Source organism: Ictidomys tridecemlineatus, unplaced genomic scaffold (assembly GCF_052094955.1).
Source record: "Ictidomys tridecemlineatus isolate mIctTri1 unplaced genomic scaffold, mIctTri1.hap1 Scaffold_237, whole genome shotgun sequence".
Lineage (NCBI taxonomy): Eukaryota > Metazoa > Chordata > Mammalia > Rodentia > Sciuridae > Ictidomys > Ictidomys tridecemlineatus.
The window spans coordinates 128377-144399 of record NW_027522047.1 but is presented as its reverse complement, the minus strand read 5'-3'; positions in this window follow the sequence as shown (position 1 = coordinate 144399).

Below are 16023 nucleotides of genomic sequence, written 5' to 3'. Positions count from 1 at the left end.
AAGAAATAAAAATGTAAAATTTTCTGTGAATAAAATGATCAATATCCCTAATCACAAAAGTAATGACAATAAAAACTAGAAAACATCTACTTATCCAATTAAAAACATTGTTATAAAAAAGATAAAAGATAACAATTTTCAGAGAGGAAATGGAAAAAAGTGAACTCTTACATGCTATTGATTGGGACATAAGTACAGTCATATGAAAACACTATGGAGACCCCTTGTAAAATTAATAATAAAGAATCTATATGATCATATATGATCCAGCGATACTCCATGGAATGAATGAATCAATCTACTTACCTATCTATCTACCTAGAGCTCATGTATTTTAAAGAGATAATGTGTATTTCCATATTTACTACAGCATAATGCAAAATACTCAAAACTGGGACAAATCAAATTATCCACCAATTGAAAAATGAATTAAGAAAACATGGTACATATACAGAATATATTTCTATTTGACTTTTTAATTTTGTTTTCATACAAGTCTTGTTATTTGTGACAACCTGGATGGATCAGGAAGCCATTTCTGATGTGAAGCAAGGCTTGCACAGAAAGACATATTTATAATCTTATTTACATGTGAAAACTAAAAAAATGAACTTAGAAGAAGAGAACAGAATGGTAGTTCCCAAGGCCTGGGAATACAGAGTGGAAAAATTAGCTAGTTATTGGTGAAAGGACACAATTTCTAATTACATAGGAGGAATAATTTGAAGAGGTAGGTATATTCTACTACATGGTAAGTAAATAAAATGTATTAAAGTCTTAGAAATTGCTATCAGCAGATTTTCCTGAAAACTGGGCTTTGTTAACTCCATGGTTCATTTGCCTCTTTTATATAGTTAATTTATTCATTGTGCTACAGAACATCTTCTTTACCAGATTATAAACCCCATATGATAGTGATAATCTTAATTTCCCCCCACTTTTTTATTCACAAAGACTAGAACAGTATATGACACAGAACAGGTACTCCTAAATGTTAGGTGGAATGAAGAATGAAGGTAGAAATCAATGAAAAGTCTGTCTAGAAAGAGAAAGAACCCAATGGGGGAAGAGATTAGCATAATTCAGGATTTTGTATATGAATATCATACAGAAACTCATTTTACTTTTTAAAAGTTCTTTGATTATTTCATTTTACCTTCTGAGCCTTATCTTTCACTTTTGTAAAAATAAGGGAATTGCGCTGGTTTGTAAGCTCTCTTTTAGTACTATATATCATTTCTCAATTCTTTGTTCTACCACCTTGCAGTTATTATTCTGCATTTGGTGAAATGATTCTCCACTGGAAAAAATGGTTTTAAAACACTCAAATATTTTTAGGGCATTGCAGTAAAATTAGAAGATATTTATGTAATTAAGTGTATCTAAAACAGCAGCAGTATATGCCTAGAACTTGTGGAGTCTTCCACAATTGGTAGTGAATTGCTAATGTTACTGCCTGAACACAAGTCAAGTACCTTCAAGCAGTGTTTGATGCTAATTTCAAAATGAAGATTCAATACAGTGGTAGATCCCATCCATAAAAAATAGATTTGCAGTAAGTTTTTCCTAAAAGATAGGGAAGAAATAAGAGGAAGAATGTAAGCTTGCTTCCATTTCGATAACTCATTTCATTTTCTGAAGGAGAGAGAATTAAATAGGAAGAGTTAATTTCATACACTGATTTATACTCAGGCAGGAAGACTCAACTCTTGTTGACAGGAAGAGAAAAAAATTGTCAGACCAATTTATTTTTCCTTTCTTCTATAATAATGGAGTTTTCAGAAACATGCTAGCATTTTGTTGTCTTTCTTTGCATATGAAATACCTTAGAAAAGACCTAGACATAGGGAAAATGCAGGAAATTTTCAGTATGAGCTTTACTGCAATATGACATTACTGCTCACCACAAATTAAGCACTGTATTGAAGTGACACAATATCCTATTGATTCAGAAGATGGGTAAAAATAATATGTTACATTAGGAGATGAAGTCTAATTAAAACCATCATTCATGAATTTCATTCAGACATTTAGTTATAAAAAATGTCAACTAGTAAAAGTTTTTCTTAATGAGCTGTTAACATTTCTATGATAAATTCAATGATTTTCGTCACTTGATTTATATAGTAATGATTAGTTTAAAAACTCTCAAGTATAAAGTTGAGCTACTCTCTTATTTATGTAATATTTTTATATCTAATGAATGGAGAGATCAATACCTTCCTTTTGGGCTCCATAAATCTGTTGATAAAAATCAAGGTACTGGCATAAATTGAGACTACATAAAGAGTATTAGGACTAGATATACTGTTCATATGCGAAACATAAAAGTAGACATTTTATAAATCTATCCAAGACTCTTATTTAATACATTCCTGTATTGCCCACAATCACCTCTCAAACAATAGTAGCTTTTGAGTTTGTTTTGTTTTAAACAATGTTACTTTTTTCTTTGTTTTCAGTGCTAGGAATCCAACTCTGGACTCAGGCAAGTTAAGTAGGAACACCTTAAGTGGGCAACATCCCCAGCCTCAATTTAAATAAAACATTGTGACTAAAGAATAGCATTATATATGATGGGATTATTCACTAAGCAGAGAAAAAGTAATGCTTAACAAATAACTGATGAATGGTAATTTAATATATATATATATATATATATATATATATATATATATAGTCCCTCATTCATTCATTCACTCAGTCATTAACATGCCATTTTTGCTATTTTTTGCTAACTTTAGTTTAGTACTCCAATTAAATGTGTACTATTCTGTTTAATTCTATCTTCTCCATCTCTCAACCATATTCCCCAACCCATGAACATTAATTCACACTTAAGTGGTATTTAAATTTAAGATAAAACTTACCTCTGACACCAAAAATGTTTTAATTACCTTTTGGCTAGATACACCATTTCCATTTAGGCTTTTTTTATTATTTTAAGTTTGCAATCATTCTAAAAATATACATTTTACTTTTAAAGTATATTTTTAAAGCTCTATAAAATGTGTCTTAGAACCCAATAACTGTAGGAATGCTTATTTTTCTACTTTTTCTATTGGTTTTCCAATAATGTTTTATATCCTCCATGTCTTGGTTCTGTGTTTTGTGTGTGTACATGTCTGTTTGAATGTGCAAGTGAATGCAGGAACTTGTGAGTGCTAAGTATAGGAATCATTGCACACACAGCTAGTTCACAATTTCCCTTAAAAACATATATATTTTATTATGTCATTGTGACTTGGAGTTCTAGGATTTGAAAATACAACACTCCAATTTCAAAGAATGAAAAGATTACAACCTTAATTCCAGCTTCTGTAAGGGCCTATCAATTTCTGATTGCCCACTTTCTTTAGCTTATAGCCATTTGGGTCTCAACCAACAGCTTAGCAATGATTTTTTAAACTTTATCTGCCAAAAATAAAGTGCTTTCTCTGTTTTTAAATACCCTTCTCCAGAGTCAACATGTGTCCCTAAGTGAAAAGCAACTCCACAATGGCTCACCTCCCTAAGCCTTCCTGCAACCTTGATATTTTTCTTAAAATACTTTTATAAGAGTAGGGGTTGTGGCTCAGTGGTAGAATGCTTGCCATGCACCTGTGAGGCACTAGGTTTGATTCTCAGCACCACATATAAATGAATAAATAAAAGTCATGGCCCATTAACAACTAAAAATATATTTAAAAAATTTTGTTTGTTCTCTCCCTTCAAAAATATAGTTTTCACATTTTTACTACTTTTAGTTTCTTTTTTCTCAGTTAAAATTTTGTTCTTAGTATAAAGTACATTCTAGAACTCTCCTTTCTCTTTAATGAATGAATGGAAGAGTTTGGGTGTATACCATATAGGTAAATTTTCAAAGATTTAGAGAAAAATTGAAAAGGCAGAACAAAATTTTACTCCATGAACATGACTGCCATCTCCTTTCATCTATTTGACTTTCCAATTCCAATATGCCTGCATAATCTTTTGATTTATTTTTAAATTGTGTTAGCTTAACAATATAGCATTATCCTTTTTACTACTATATTCATCTTAAATAGCAGATTTTTAGCATTCACAAACAAATGTAAAAATCATAAATTTTTATTTTATTTTAACACTTAATTTTAAAACATTCTTCATTCCTGACACATTTGCTTCACTGTAAGTCAAATAGCAAAATACAGAAAGGCAAATTTAATGTCAGCATGATTGGGCACCAGGAGAAAAATTTTGCTCGACTAAGATTTGAAATGTTTACATCTACAGACAATTCACACTGTATTAAAAAGCATAGTCATAAATGTTAATACTGTATTTACAGAATTCAAAATTAAAAAGCTATAAAATATTTTCCATGATACTGTAGGACAAAATAAAACCTCCTACATTAAGGATATTTTGGTATTGGCAGGCATTTAATTAAAATCATTTATCATCTTTTGAGCAATGGAAAGGAAATCTGTATCATGAAATCACTAACCCAAAGAATGCTCAAGTAGATCTAATAAGATAAAAAAAACTAGTATGTGAGATAGAAGGCACATTACCTGATGAACAGAACAATTCCATAAGTCTTAAAATCCTAAATTTGCATGTTCTCCAAAAAAGTTTTAAAGTACGTGAACCCATTAAATGATAGACTTATAAGCAACATATTTAAACCCATTGACAAAGATGGAGATTCCATTAGTGCTAGTTCAACAATTAATAAAAAATTTACACAAAACAATTCAACATTTCATAGATGATCTTTATGAAATCATCAGAGAATTAGTACTAATTGACATTTACAGAACAAGATCTCACCACCAGAAAAAGGGCACTTCTCAAATGCACAAAGAATATTTAACAATCCATGCACAGGTAAAACAAACATTAAAATGTGTCATTATTGATATCATACAAAGTATGTGTTCAGTAATAATGGGGCTGGGGTAAACAGTCGAATGGTACAGGACTCACATTGCATACTTAAAACACTGCATCCATTCCTGGGCAACATGTATACACACTGACACACATTCACACACACATACACACACACACACACACACACAAAGACAGAAAATGTATAACATCACTAATATTTGACAATCAAAGAGCATAAATCTCAGTAATCCATGAATCAAAAAGATACAAATAAAAATTTTTTAAAACTTAAGACTATATTGAAGATGTAAGTAAAATCTACAGAGTGCATTTATATAAGGTTGACGGGAACATGTGTAGCATTAAAAGTTTCTATTAAAAATAAGATAGTTTTAAAATAATTAACCTGAGCATTCACATTAAAAAATAAAATTTTCAATCCATGGCACAATATAACAAATATGAAACTCAGAATCAGTAAAACAGATAAAAGAAAATGAGTAAAGAAAATTAAATATGAACCTGAATATTAAAACAAAACATAAAATTGATAAATTCTAAATCATACTGATTTAAGAGGGGAGTAAAACTTTTCAATTATCAGGAATTAAAGAAGAGGCACCTTGAATGACCCATACTTATTATCAGGAAAATGGTATGATGCAATATAACTCTTGATCTTAAAATTTGACAATTTATGTAAAACAGACAATTCCTGGAAACAGATTTTCTATTAGTCATTTAAAATGAAAAGGAAACTTGAACTAGAAACGCTTCTTCTTCAGTCTCCTAATAACTGGGATTACAGGTATGTACCAGCATGTATTGCCTGTGTCTAATTTTTAAACCAATTTCTTATATTGAATAAATAATGTGTGAAATAACATATGTAAAGAAAATGTAATCTCATTTGTATTAATGTATATGAATAAGTACACATACCTTCCTAAAAAAGGTCCCTGTGGTGAAAGATTTCCCTGCTTATAGTGGTGGGTAGGTTTCTCTAAAGTGGTAAGCCTCTGCAGCCAAGCAGCTCTTGACAGCAGGCTCTGCTCACCCAACTTCCAGTAGACCGCAAAAGCTCACCACCAACCTTCTTTTGCAGGTTTCGAGGGTTCCCAATCCCAAGGAAGAAGTCCAACCTTCAAGAAACCACAGCACCTTGCACTGGTGCGTGCAGCTAGTGGTATATATACCTCTTGGGTCAATCTCATTGGTTCAATTTTATGCTAATAAGGGTTCAGAAAAAGTATCCACATTATTGGTCCAAATTTATTAAAGGGCTGTGCCAGTAAGCCCCCAGCGGAAACCCGAGGTGAAGGTGGAGCATCGGAGCTAACCAATAGTGTGTGTCCATTTCCAAACCACAATTAGCACAGAAGCCTTCGCCTCCAGCTCAGCGTCAGGACAAAGGAGCAGCCACAGAAGCAGGAGCCAAGGTCTACCTTGCCTTGCTGCTACCACCGGAGCCTTAGAAGCCGGCACAGCCATCAACGCTGTAGCTGCCACCAAGCCCAATGCCCCCAGTGGAGCACTGCTGCTGCAGGAGTCACTAAGGCCCATGCCCTAGGATCCACCACAGGAACCGGAGACACCATGGCTATCAACGCCAATCTGGGGTCCCAGCTAACGCTGTCACAGGAGCTACCAACACCACTGCTGCAGTAGCCGTCTCTGCTTCAGGAGTCCTTGTCAGGCTCCAAGGCCAACGCAGTAGGACTGTTGTGGGGGTAATGTTGAAATCCCTCCTTTCTTTGGCTACGTATTATTTCTCATAAGTCTAATTATTGATATTTGAACACTTCTTTTCTACTGGGAGTTAGCATCTTTACTCTCTTCGAATTCCCAATAGAAAGGAAGTGTTCTGTATTTTTAGTGGAAAACCAGCTGGTCCCTAGATGGACAGTTCCTATTTAGATGTTCCCCTTGGGCCAATCAGCTGGGGATGAGTTAGGAGAGAGTGGATAGCAATGTGGTCCTGTTGTCTACACCACACTGTCTACAGCCTGGTGTTGGAGACCTAAATAATAGAGGGGTCTCATTCTTGCATGTCAGCTGTGAATTTGCTCCTCACTCTGGTTCTTAAATCTCTGTTTCAAGTTCTTCCTTTATCTGCTCCCCTTGGTGGTAGATCTCCTACTGACTAGTCTATTGGGTTTCAAGTGATCCTTTCAGGTCTGATGTGTTCCTTGACATGCTCTCTCCCATCCCCATTCTTGAGTCTCATTTAACCATATCCATTTGGCATCTTTTCCCTACTACTTATACTGCTATTTTTGCTGCTACTTGTGATAGCTACCAATTTTGAGATTTTATAAAATGGTAGAACCTGCTTTATTCTTTTTTCTGCATTATCCCATTTAGTCTTTGTAAAATTTTATATGGTGCTAATATCATTATTTTCTTTTTATAGATAATAATATGAAGTTTATTATAATGAGAGCAACACATAACCCAAGGTATCAGTGTGTCCTAAGTGAGCTTGGCTCTGCAGGTCAATTTTCCCAAGTATTCTGTTACATTTATAAATGACTGAACACTGTTAATGCCTTATGATGGTTGACTCTTCTGTTCAGGAGGAACCACCTTTCTGTGGTCCCTGAGTGATATCTCTCTAATTAGATTTTTTATGTGTTTTATTGGTACATCATACTTATACATAATGGTTGGTTATCTTGTTTCATATTTGTACATGCCAATCATATAACAGCATAATTTGACCAATATCATTCACTACAATTTCCCTTTTCCATTTCCTCCTTTCTCCCTTTCATCTGCTCTACTGGTCTCTCTTCATTTTCATGAAATCCACCTTCTACCCTTTTTCCTTTTTTCTCCCTAGCTTCCACTTATGAGAGAAATATATGATGCTTGTCTGTCTTTGAGTTTGGCTTATTTTTCTTAAGAAAATGTTCTTGAATTTCATTCATTTCCCTGCAGTGTCATAATCCTATCTTCTTTGTGCCAAAATAAACATGCACTGTGTACATATGCACATTTCTTTATCCATGTATTAATTGATGCACATCTCTACAGTCTTCATAATGTGGCTCTTATGAATTGTGAGGCTAAAACTATAGTTATGTATGTGTCATTATACTATGAAAACTCTAATGCTTTGGGATGAAGACTGAGGAGTGGGAAAGCTCGATCAAATGGAGATTCCATTACTACTCTTTTGAGGAACCTCCATACTAATTTCTATAGTGTTCATATTAATTTACAATGCTACAAATAGAGTAGAAGTGTTTGTTATTCTCCACACCCTCTCCAGTGTTTATTATTGTTTATATTCTTTATAGTTGCCCCTCCAGCTAGAGATTAACTCTTAGTGTAGATATGATTTACATTTCCCTAGTTGCTAAATATTTTGAACTTTTTTTCATTTTTTTGGTCATTTGTATTTTTTCCTTTCAAAAAGTATTTGTTTAGATCATTTGCCCATTTATTGATTGGGTAATTTTTGGTATTAAGTTTTTGAGTTTTTTACATTTTCTGGATGTTAATTCTTCATCAGAAGAGTAGTGGCAAAGATTGTCTCAAATTCTATAGATTCTTTCTTCTCGTCCTTAATTGTTTTCTTTGATGTGCAGAAACAGTTTAATTTGATGGTTTCTCCACTTTATTAATTCTTGGTATTTTTACTGAGCTTTAAGTGTCCTATTGAGAAAATTTTTTCCTGCACCTATATCTTGGAGTGTTGACCCTACATTTCCTTCTAGGAATTGCACAGTTTCTGGTCTAATCCCTAGATCTTTAATCCATTTTGTGTTGACTTCTGCTTAGGGTAAGAGATAAGTATCTAGTCTCATCATCCTACTTATGGATAATCAGTTTTCCCATCAATATTTGTTAAAACTTCTATCTCTTTTCTAGTATAGGTTTTTGGGCATCTTTGTCAAGGATCAGATGACTATAGATGTGTGGATTTGTTTCCTTGTCTTCTATATGTCTGTCTTTTTTTTTTAATGCTGGTGACATGCAATTGCTGTTACTATCACTCTGCAGTATAAATTGAAGTCGTCAGGTATTATGATACCTCCAGCATTACTTGCTTATTTGTTTGTTTGTTTGTTTGTATTTTACTTAGAATTCCTCTGACTGTTCTGGTCTTTTACTCTTCCAGATGAATTTTAAGACTATTGTATCTAGTTCTATGAAGAATGTCATTGACATTTTGTTGGATATTTCACTGTATCTATGTATTGATGTTGGTAGTATGGCCATTTTAACAGTTTTAATTCTTCCTATCCATGAACATGGGAGGCTTTTCATAGTCTTCTGTCTTTGTAACTTCTTCAGTTTTATATAGTCTTCATTGTAGAGGTTTTTGCCTCTTTTATTGTTTTATTCCTTTTTTGTTTATTTTTGTTTTAGGTGATGTGAATGGGATAATTTTTCTGTTTTTTTTTTCTAAGCAGAGTCATTATTGGTATATAGGAAAGCTCTTGATTTTCATATGATGATTTTATAATCTGCTACTTTGATAAATTTGTTTATTAGATCTAGCAATCTTCTGGTGGAGTCTTTTGGATCTTCTAAGTGTAGGATATATTCTCTGTAAACAGTGATGACTTGATGTTGTTTTTCCTATTTTTATCTCTTTTATTTTTTCCTTGCCTAATTCTTGGCTAGAATCTCTAGTACTATACTGAATAGGAGTGGTGAGAGGGACACTCTCTGTTGTTTCAGAATTTAAAGAAAATACTTTCAAATAAATACCCATTTACTATGATGTTGGCTTTGGCTTTCTCATAGATAGCCTTTATTATGTTGAGACAAGTTTCTTTAATTCCTAATTTCCTCAGTGTTTCTATCATGAATGACTGCTGGAGTTTTTTTAATGACTTCCTCTTAATCTACTGAGATGATTAAGGGTTTTCTTCCCCCTCAATTCAGGGGTGAATTCCATTTAATGATTCATGTATGTTAAACCATTCTTGAAACCTAGAAATAAAACCAACTTGCTCATGATATACAATCTTCTCAATACATTATTGAATATAATTTGCTAATACTTCATTAAAGATTTTTGCATCTGGGTTTATCAGGATTACTGGTCTGTAGTTTTCTTTCCTTGATTTTGATTTGTTTAGATTTTCTAGCACAATGGGCAAGAAAAATAGAACACATGTATTTAGTGTTTTCTTAGTTGGAAGCACAAATAAAGCTATTATATACTTATTCTGTTGGCACTTACTATTTAAGTTCAGTTCCATCTAAAATATGGCTATGTATGAGAAATGTCTTTGAGAATCAGTTGATGCACTCTGATGCACAGACATATACCTACCTCTTATTCTAAAGCAATAAGAACAGCAAATGGTGCAAACAAAGTAGTATCAGTGTTGAGGACTTCACTAACCTGCCCTCTGAGAACTTTACTCTGCATTTGAACTAGTTCCTGAATTTCAACAAAGAGACATTTGGAACTGTATACTTTTAATTATCAATCAGGTGTGACCAGTTAATAGTTCTTTCTTCTCACTTTTTAAAAATTAGTTTTCTCACTAGAGAATGAGGTTAATAATCTCCATCCTACTTTTTCACTTAGTTGTATTGTGAGGATAATAAACACTAAAGCACTGTATAACATTGTAAAACCCAAATAAGTGCTAGTGTAACAAGAATTTAGAGGCTGCCTTTGTTAAAAGTATTGACTCTTTCCTTGGGATTACAAATGTCCAACAGGTTAAAATATTGACATATCTGTCTCTTTCGCTCTGATTCACCTTGCATTCCAGGAACATTATGTCTAATCCTAAATGTCTTGTAATGAGAGGAAATTATCCCTCAGTCAACAGCAGCTTTATTTAAGGAAAGACCCTGTCTGACTGAGATAATGATCAACCAGACCACTCTGATCAAAATGGATTCAGTATGCATATTTCTGGTCCCCTTATGTATATAATCTGGAAGTCTGGAACATGTCAGTATCCTGAATACAGGGCAGAGATGCTTCATCTCACTTGTCTTCCTAATATTGGCTGAGGTTGTGGCTCAGCAGTAGACCACTCAGGTGAGTGGTCTCACAGGGAAGTCCCTGGGTTCAATCCTCAGCACCACATAAAAATAAGTAAACAAAATATATTGTGTACAACTAAAAGATAAATATTAAAAAATCCCTTTATTTTTTATCATCATTCTTCTTTCTACTTTTGTTTTTTTTTTTGGGGGGGGGGACTTTGCCAGAACTTGTTTCTTGGTCCCTCCCAAGTAGGGCCCCTGGTTTTCAACTCCGATAACACTATTATTGTCATTTTACTATTCCAATCCATAGTGAAGGCTACTAAATGAGTTAGGAATAAATAAATATTTTTTCTGCATTTAAAATTGATGCAGCTTGACTTTTATCCCTAAAGAATCTATTTTCCTCCCAGAAAGAAATAGAAAAAATACCTAGAGACATTCTCCCTTCATTATTCTGACATCTCTGTCAAGAACAAGAAATCTGGATTTCTTCCCTGCTGTGTTGTTTTTATCCTATCTTCATCTCCAAAGCTGAATAGGATGCCTCTCTTGATAGATTCTACCTCCTACACACATTCCCCTATATACAAAATAATTTGATTTTAAAATATGCCATTTCCTCTGACAGAAAGAAATCTGGCCCATGGGAAATGTGTGGATAAGTTCTGGAATAGGTGAAGGATGACCCCTAATCTTACCAATAAATAGGGACTCATTTTTTCTTGTGCCCAAGAAATAAATCAGGTCATCATATTTCTCTGTTCTCCATTAACCTGAGTTTGTTTGAAGAGTAATCATAGGTTATGACATGATAGGTAAGTAATCTACTTCATTTTAAACTGGATTTCAATTCTAGCACCATTATCCCTTATCCATGTAGCTTTCTGTAAATAGTTCTGACTTTTTGGGCCTAATTTTCCTTATCCACCAAAAAATATAATGTTAGTTCATGCTTAGTGAAATAAGCCAGACTCAGAGAGTCAGAGGTTGAATGTTTTCCTTCATGTGTGGAAGCTAGAAAGAAATTAGGAATTAAAAATGAAAGAAGATCTCATAAAAATAGAAGGGAGAATTATGGGGTAAAGGAAATGAATCTAGGGAAGGGAGGAGGAATGGGAAGGGGAAAGAACTGCAGAATGAAATTGACCAAATTGTGCTAAGTGCATTTATGAATAAATCACTATCAATTCTGCTTTTTTATATATAATGCCTCAATTATAAAAACAGTAAATGAATAGAAGGGAGATCAATAGAATAGAGAAAGGTGATCCAGAGAGTGAAGGTGGGAGGGAAAAAAGAGGTACTGGGGATTTAAATGGAAAAAATATTATATGTATTTATAAAATGTTGAACTCCACTTCTATGTATAACTAATAAAAATATTGAAATGAGGTTAATGGTAATAAAATTTATTTCACAGAGTGGTTGTGAATGATAAATTAGGTTTAGCACTTGGTACAATGCCTGGTGCATAGCACATCCTCATGAGTTGTAGCTGTTGTCATTTCAACACTGCCATTTTATTAGGGGAAGTGGGAAACACAATGTTGACCTGAAATGGTGAAAATCTTTGTATCTTCAGGACCCCCAGGTGGTTCCCATCATGTATCCAGCTCCTTATGACCTTTGCCCTGCTCTAGTTTTCCCCAGGACTCTGCACTGAAATGGAACTACAAAACCAGAAGGAATTTCTCTAGCAGCTTCTGAGAAAGTGTTAGAGCCTATTCTGTGGAAAGCTGTCCTCATTGAGTCAGGATGAGCCCAAGGTATTGAGATTTCTTTAGATTGGAGCCTGGATAACAAAAGCCCCTAACTCATAAAGTTGTCCTTACAGAGTGAGCATCCTGGCTGATATCTGGCAAGAGAGAGACAATGAGAAATTCTAATTTTCTTCAAGCCTTGAGTCATTTATAGTTGATAAACTATAAGGACATCTTCATCCTACACCATGCTAAATTAATAAAATATCTTTTTAACTAAAACTGTCATGCCTGAAACATCTTTTGATTTTAAAGGCTTTCTTTGAGGACCAAGTACTATGCTACTATTAAAGAAGCCAGATCTTAACATTTTAAGCCATGCAAATGAGCTTTGTATGAGAAAAATGGGCAGCTGATTAAGCTGTTGGCTTTTTGCTTGAACCTACAGCCTCCATCTCTATGCAGACTTAATCTCTTTCATTCAGTATAGAAAAGGAAAGCTAGAGTTTAATTACCTGTTGTTAGTCATTTACTTGAAAGAGTTTTTAAAACATCTGGGTGATATAAAGATATGACTGTTTCAGTAGGCACTTAGCCCGTAAAATGGAGACAAGATTTGTGTGAATGCTGTTTGATAGTGATATTCTTCTGTTCACCTTCTACCATGTGTGTTAAATTCTCTTTCATCTTGCAGTTCTTCCTTCCTCTCCTTCCTTCCTCTCTTCTCAATCCAAGATTTATAATGTTTGCTTTTTGTGTTTTTTTTTTCTGAAGAGATAATGCTATTTGCTGTTCAGGAATGATGGATTTGTTTTTTTTCATGGGATCATACATTGAAAGGATGTATTTTAATTTATGTCTGAATATACATAGGAAGACTTTCTGGCAGTCTTTCCTTTAATTCCCAGGCAAAGAAAAGCCACCTCCATGATCTTTCCCATCATTTTCCAACCAATTAGCTGCTACTTCCATTTGCTTTCAAGGCACTCTTTTCTTTTAACATGATGGAAAGCTAATGTCATTGTGCCAAATTGAAGTGGTTTGTACAATGCTGTTTCTCTAAATTGAAACACTTAAAGGCAGAGACGATTGTGAATTTCTGTTTCCTCCATATGCAGTTAGGTTCTAATCCAATGCCGAAAAGAGTATGCGTTCAGGAAACACCAAGTGAGTCATGCATGCCTACTTAGGACTAGGATGAAGAGGGTCATGTGAAGATACTTATGTTTTTATAGGTGTAGTGCTAGAATGGAACTACACACAGCTACCCGGAGGAAGGAGATCTGACTAGACTGAACAGTGTGTGTGTGTGTGTGTGTGTGTGTGTGTGTGTGTGTGTGTGTGTATGTGTGTGTGTGGTGGGGGGCAGCTGGGGGGGTAAGGGCATTGTAGCTACAGCTGTGCTCCCAGCTGCAGTGGTATTCTCCAAGAGTACAGCATGTACCCAGTGGTATAGAACAGATGGAAGGGGAAATTGTGTTACCAACAACTTCAGATCAGAAGATCATCCCACAGGAAACTCAATGTCTGAGGGCTGAGTGCTGGGGAGAAAGAAAGACTTTACTGAGTGGTGGAAGAAAGAAGAGGGAGCCTTGCTTACCAGTCAGCAGGAAATTGGTGAGTTACAGATACAGGACAGGAGTGATGAGAGAGATGGATAGGATAATGAAGGGAAGGAGAGGAATAATCAAGTCTTCTCTGGGAATTGGCAGAGAGCTTGCAGGAATTCCTATGCCACCTTTTTTCAGTCCTTCATGGTTTGTTTTTTGTGTTCATCATGGCTGGTATTTGAGGGAGGAGTGAGAGAGAGACAGACACAGAACCCTGTGCAGTCTGAGTCATGTTAACTCTATATTAATTTTAGGCAAAACATTTTCAAAATGATCCACGTGTCTAGATGCAGAACTTGGTAGAGTCTGGCAAAAGGTTAAGGTAACAAAGGAGACAGACACAGAATAAAGACTGAGATTTTCAGACTTTTCATCCTATTCCAGTTACTGATTAGATATCTGTAGGCCCAAGTGAAGACTCAGTAGTGTAATCAGGAAAAGTAGCCTTTAGGTCCCTGAAGAGTAGCCCAGGTAATCATTATCATAACCCATCAAGGTGTGAGCTAGGCAAAGCTGGTAAAGACCAATAATGCATGTGACCAGCAATGTGACCTCCCAAATTAGTGCCTTTTAAATCAACTAATAGCAATTGAAGGTAAAGTGTTTATTTAGGGTTTTAATTTAGAAAAATGTTTTATACATTGGAAACATTTTTAGGGGAGAATTTTGAGTCAGAAATGACAATATTTGTTACCTAAGAGGGCACAGATTTATCCAACTTGTGATCTGTTTTTCTAATAGATGTTCATCCAACAAGAAGAATATTAGTAAAAGTAGTTTAGGTTCATTCCCAACTACTGTCACTGAAAAAAAAAATTATTTGCTGCCAAATTAGGCAAGAAACAGGCAGCAAGCCAATCATATATTAATTACAACATCATATTAAAACAAGGCAATTTTTTTCAATCAGTGCTAACACAACTTATTTATAAACTGTTATCATATGCATTAGTGTCCTAAAGTATATTTTATTCCAGGCTGGGACTATAAGTGTTTCATTATATTCTAAAGTGAAAGGCCATTAACCTACAATTTCTCATGCCATCTTGCCCCTACATGGGATTCTTTTCTATTCAGAACAGAATTTTTAAGCTCTTTTAGATTACTTATCTGTTACTATTTAGTTTCTCTGTGGATCTTAATAGGCTACAATCACAGCTTGTTCAACCGGTGTGACCTGTATTGTGGGCAACTGGCTTTTAAAAAAATATCTGGAATGGGTCCTGAATGGGGTCAGGCCTCTTTATTTGTCTCTCCTTCCTGGGTGTTAGTGATTATAGAAGCCAATATGTATTTCCTAGTTCTGAACCCTTGCAGGTCTTGGCAACTCTACAAAGAATACTTAGAACATAGTGAAACAAGTTGTGGGACAGCTCCACCAGTAAGATGACCTCCTATTTTCAAAGCCAGCACATGGCTTAGTGTTGGGAGGTCTTGTTCTGCAAGCTGAGTGTGGATAGTGTTTAAGCCTAAGCCTAGAATTCTGAAGGAACAATCTCCATGTTGGCAACTTCTCCCAGAGAAAGCTCATTAATTGATGCAGTGAACATAGAGACTGAGTGGAGGGCAGTTGTCACTGGAGAAACTTGTGATTAAATACCTGGATGAATCAACTCTAATCTGCCTCCACTGCTCAGAGAGTGACAGAATCTTCATATGAAGAAGAGGAAACTATTTATAGTTTCTGCTATCAATGTGCCAGAAACTGCTGAGTTGAGCATGTTTAATTATATTTCTCAATATAGTTTCCTGACTCTTCCAAACTAGGTATTAATACCAAGCTCATTTTATATACAAAGAAACTGAGGCTCCATTCCCTCTATTTTGCATCATGCTGTAGTTTTCTTTTTTACATTATGCAACATTTTCCAAGGGTGAGTTGTCCG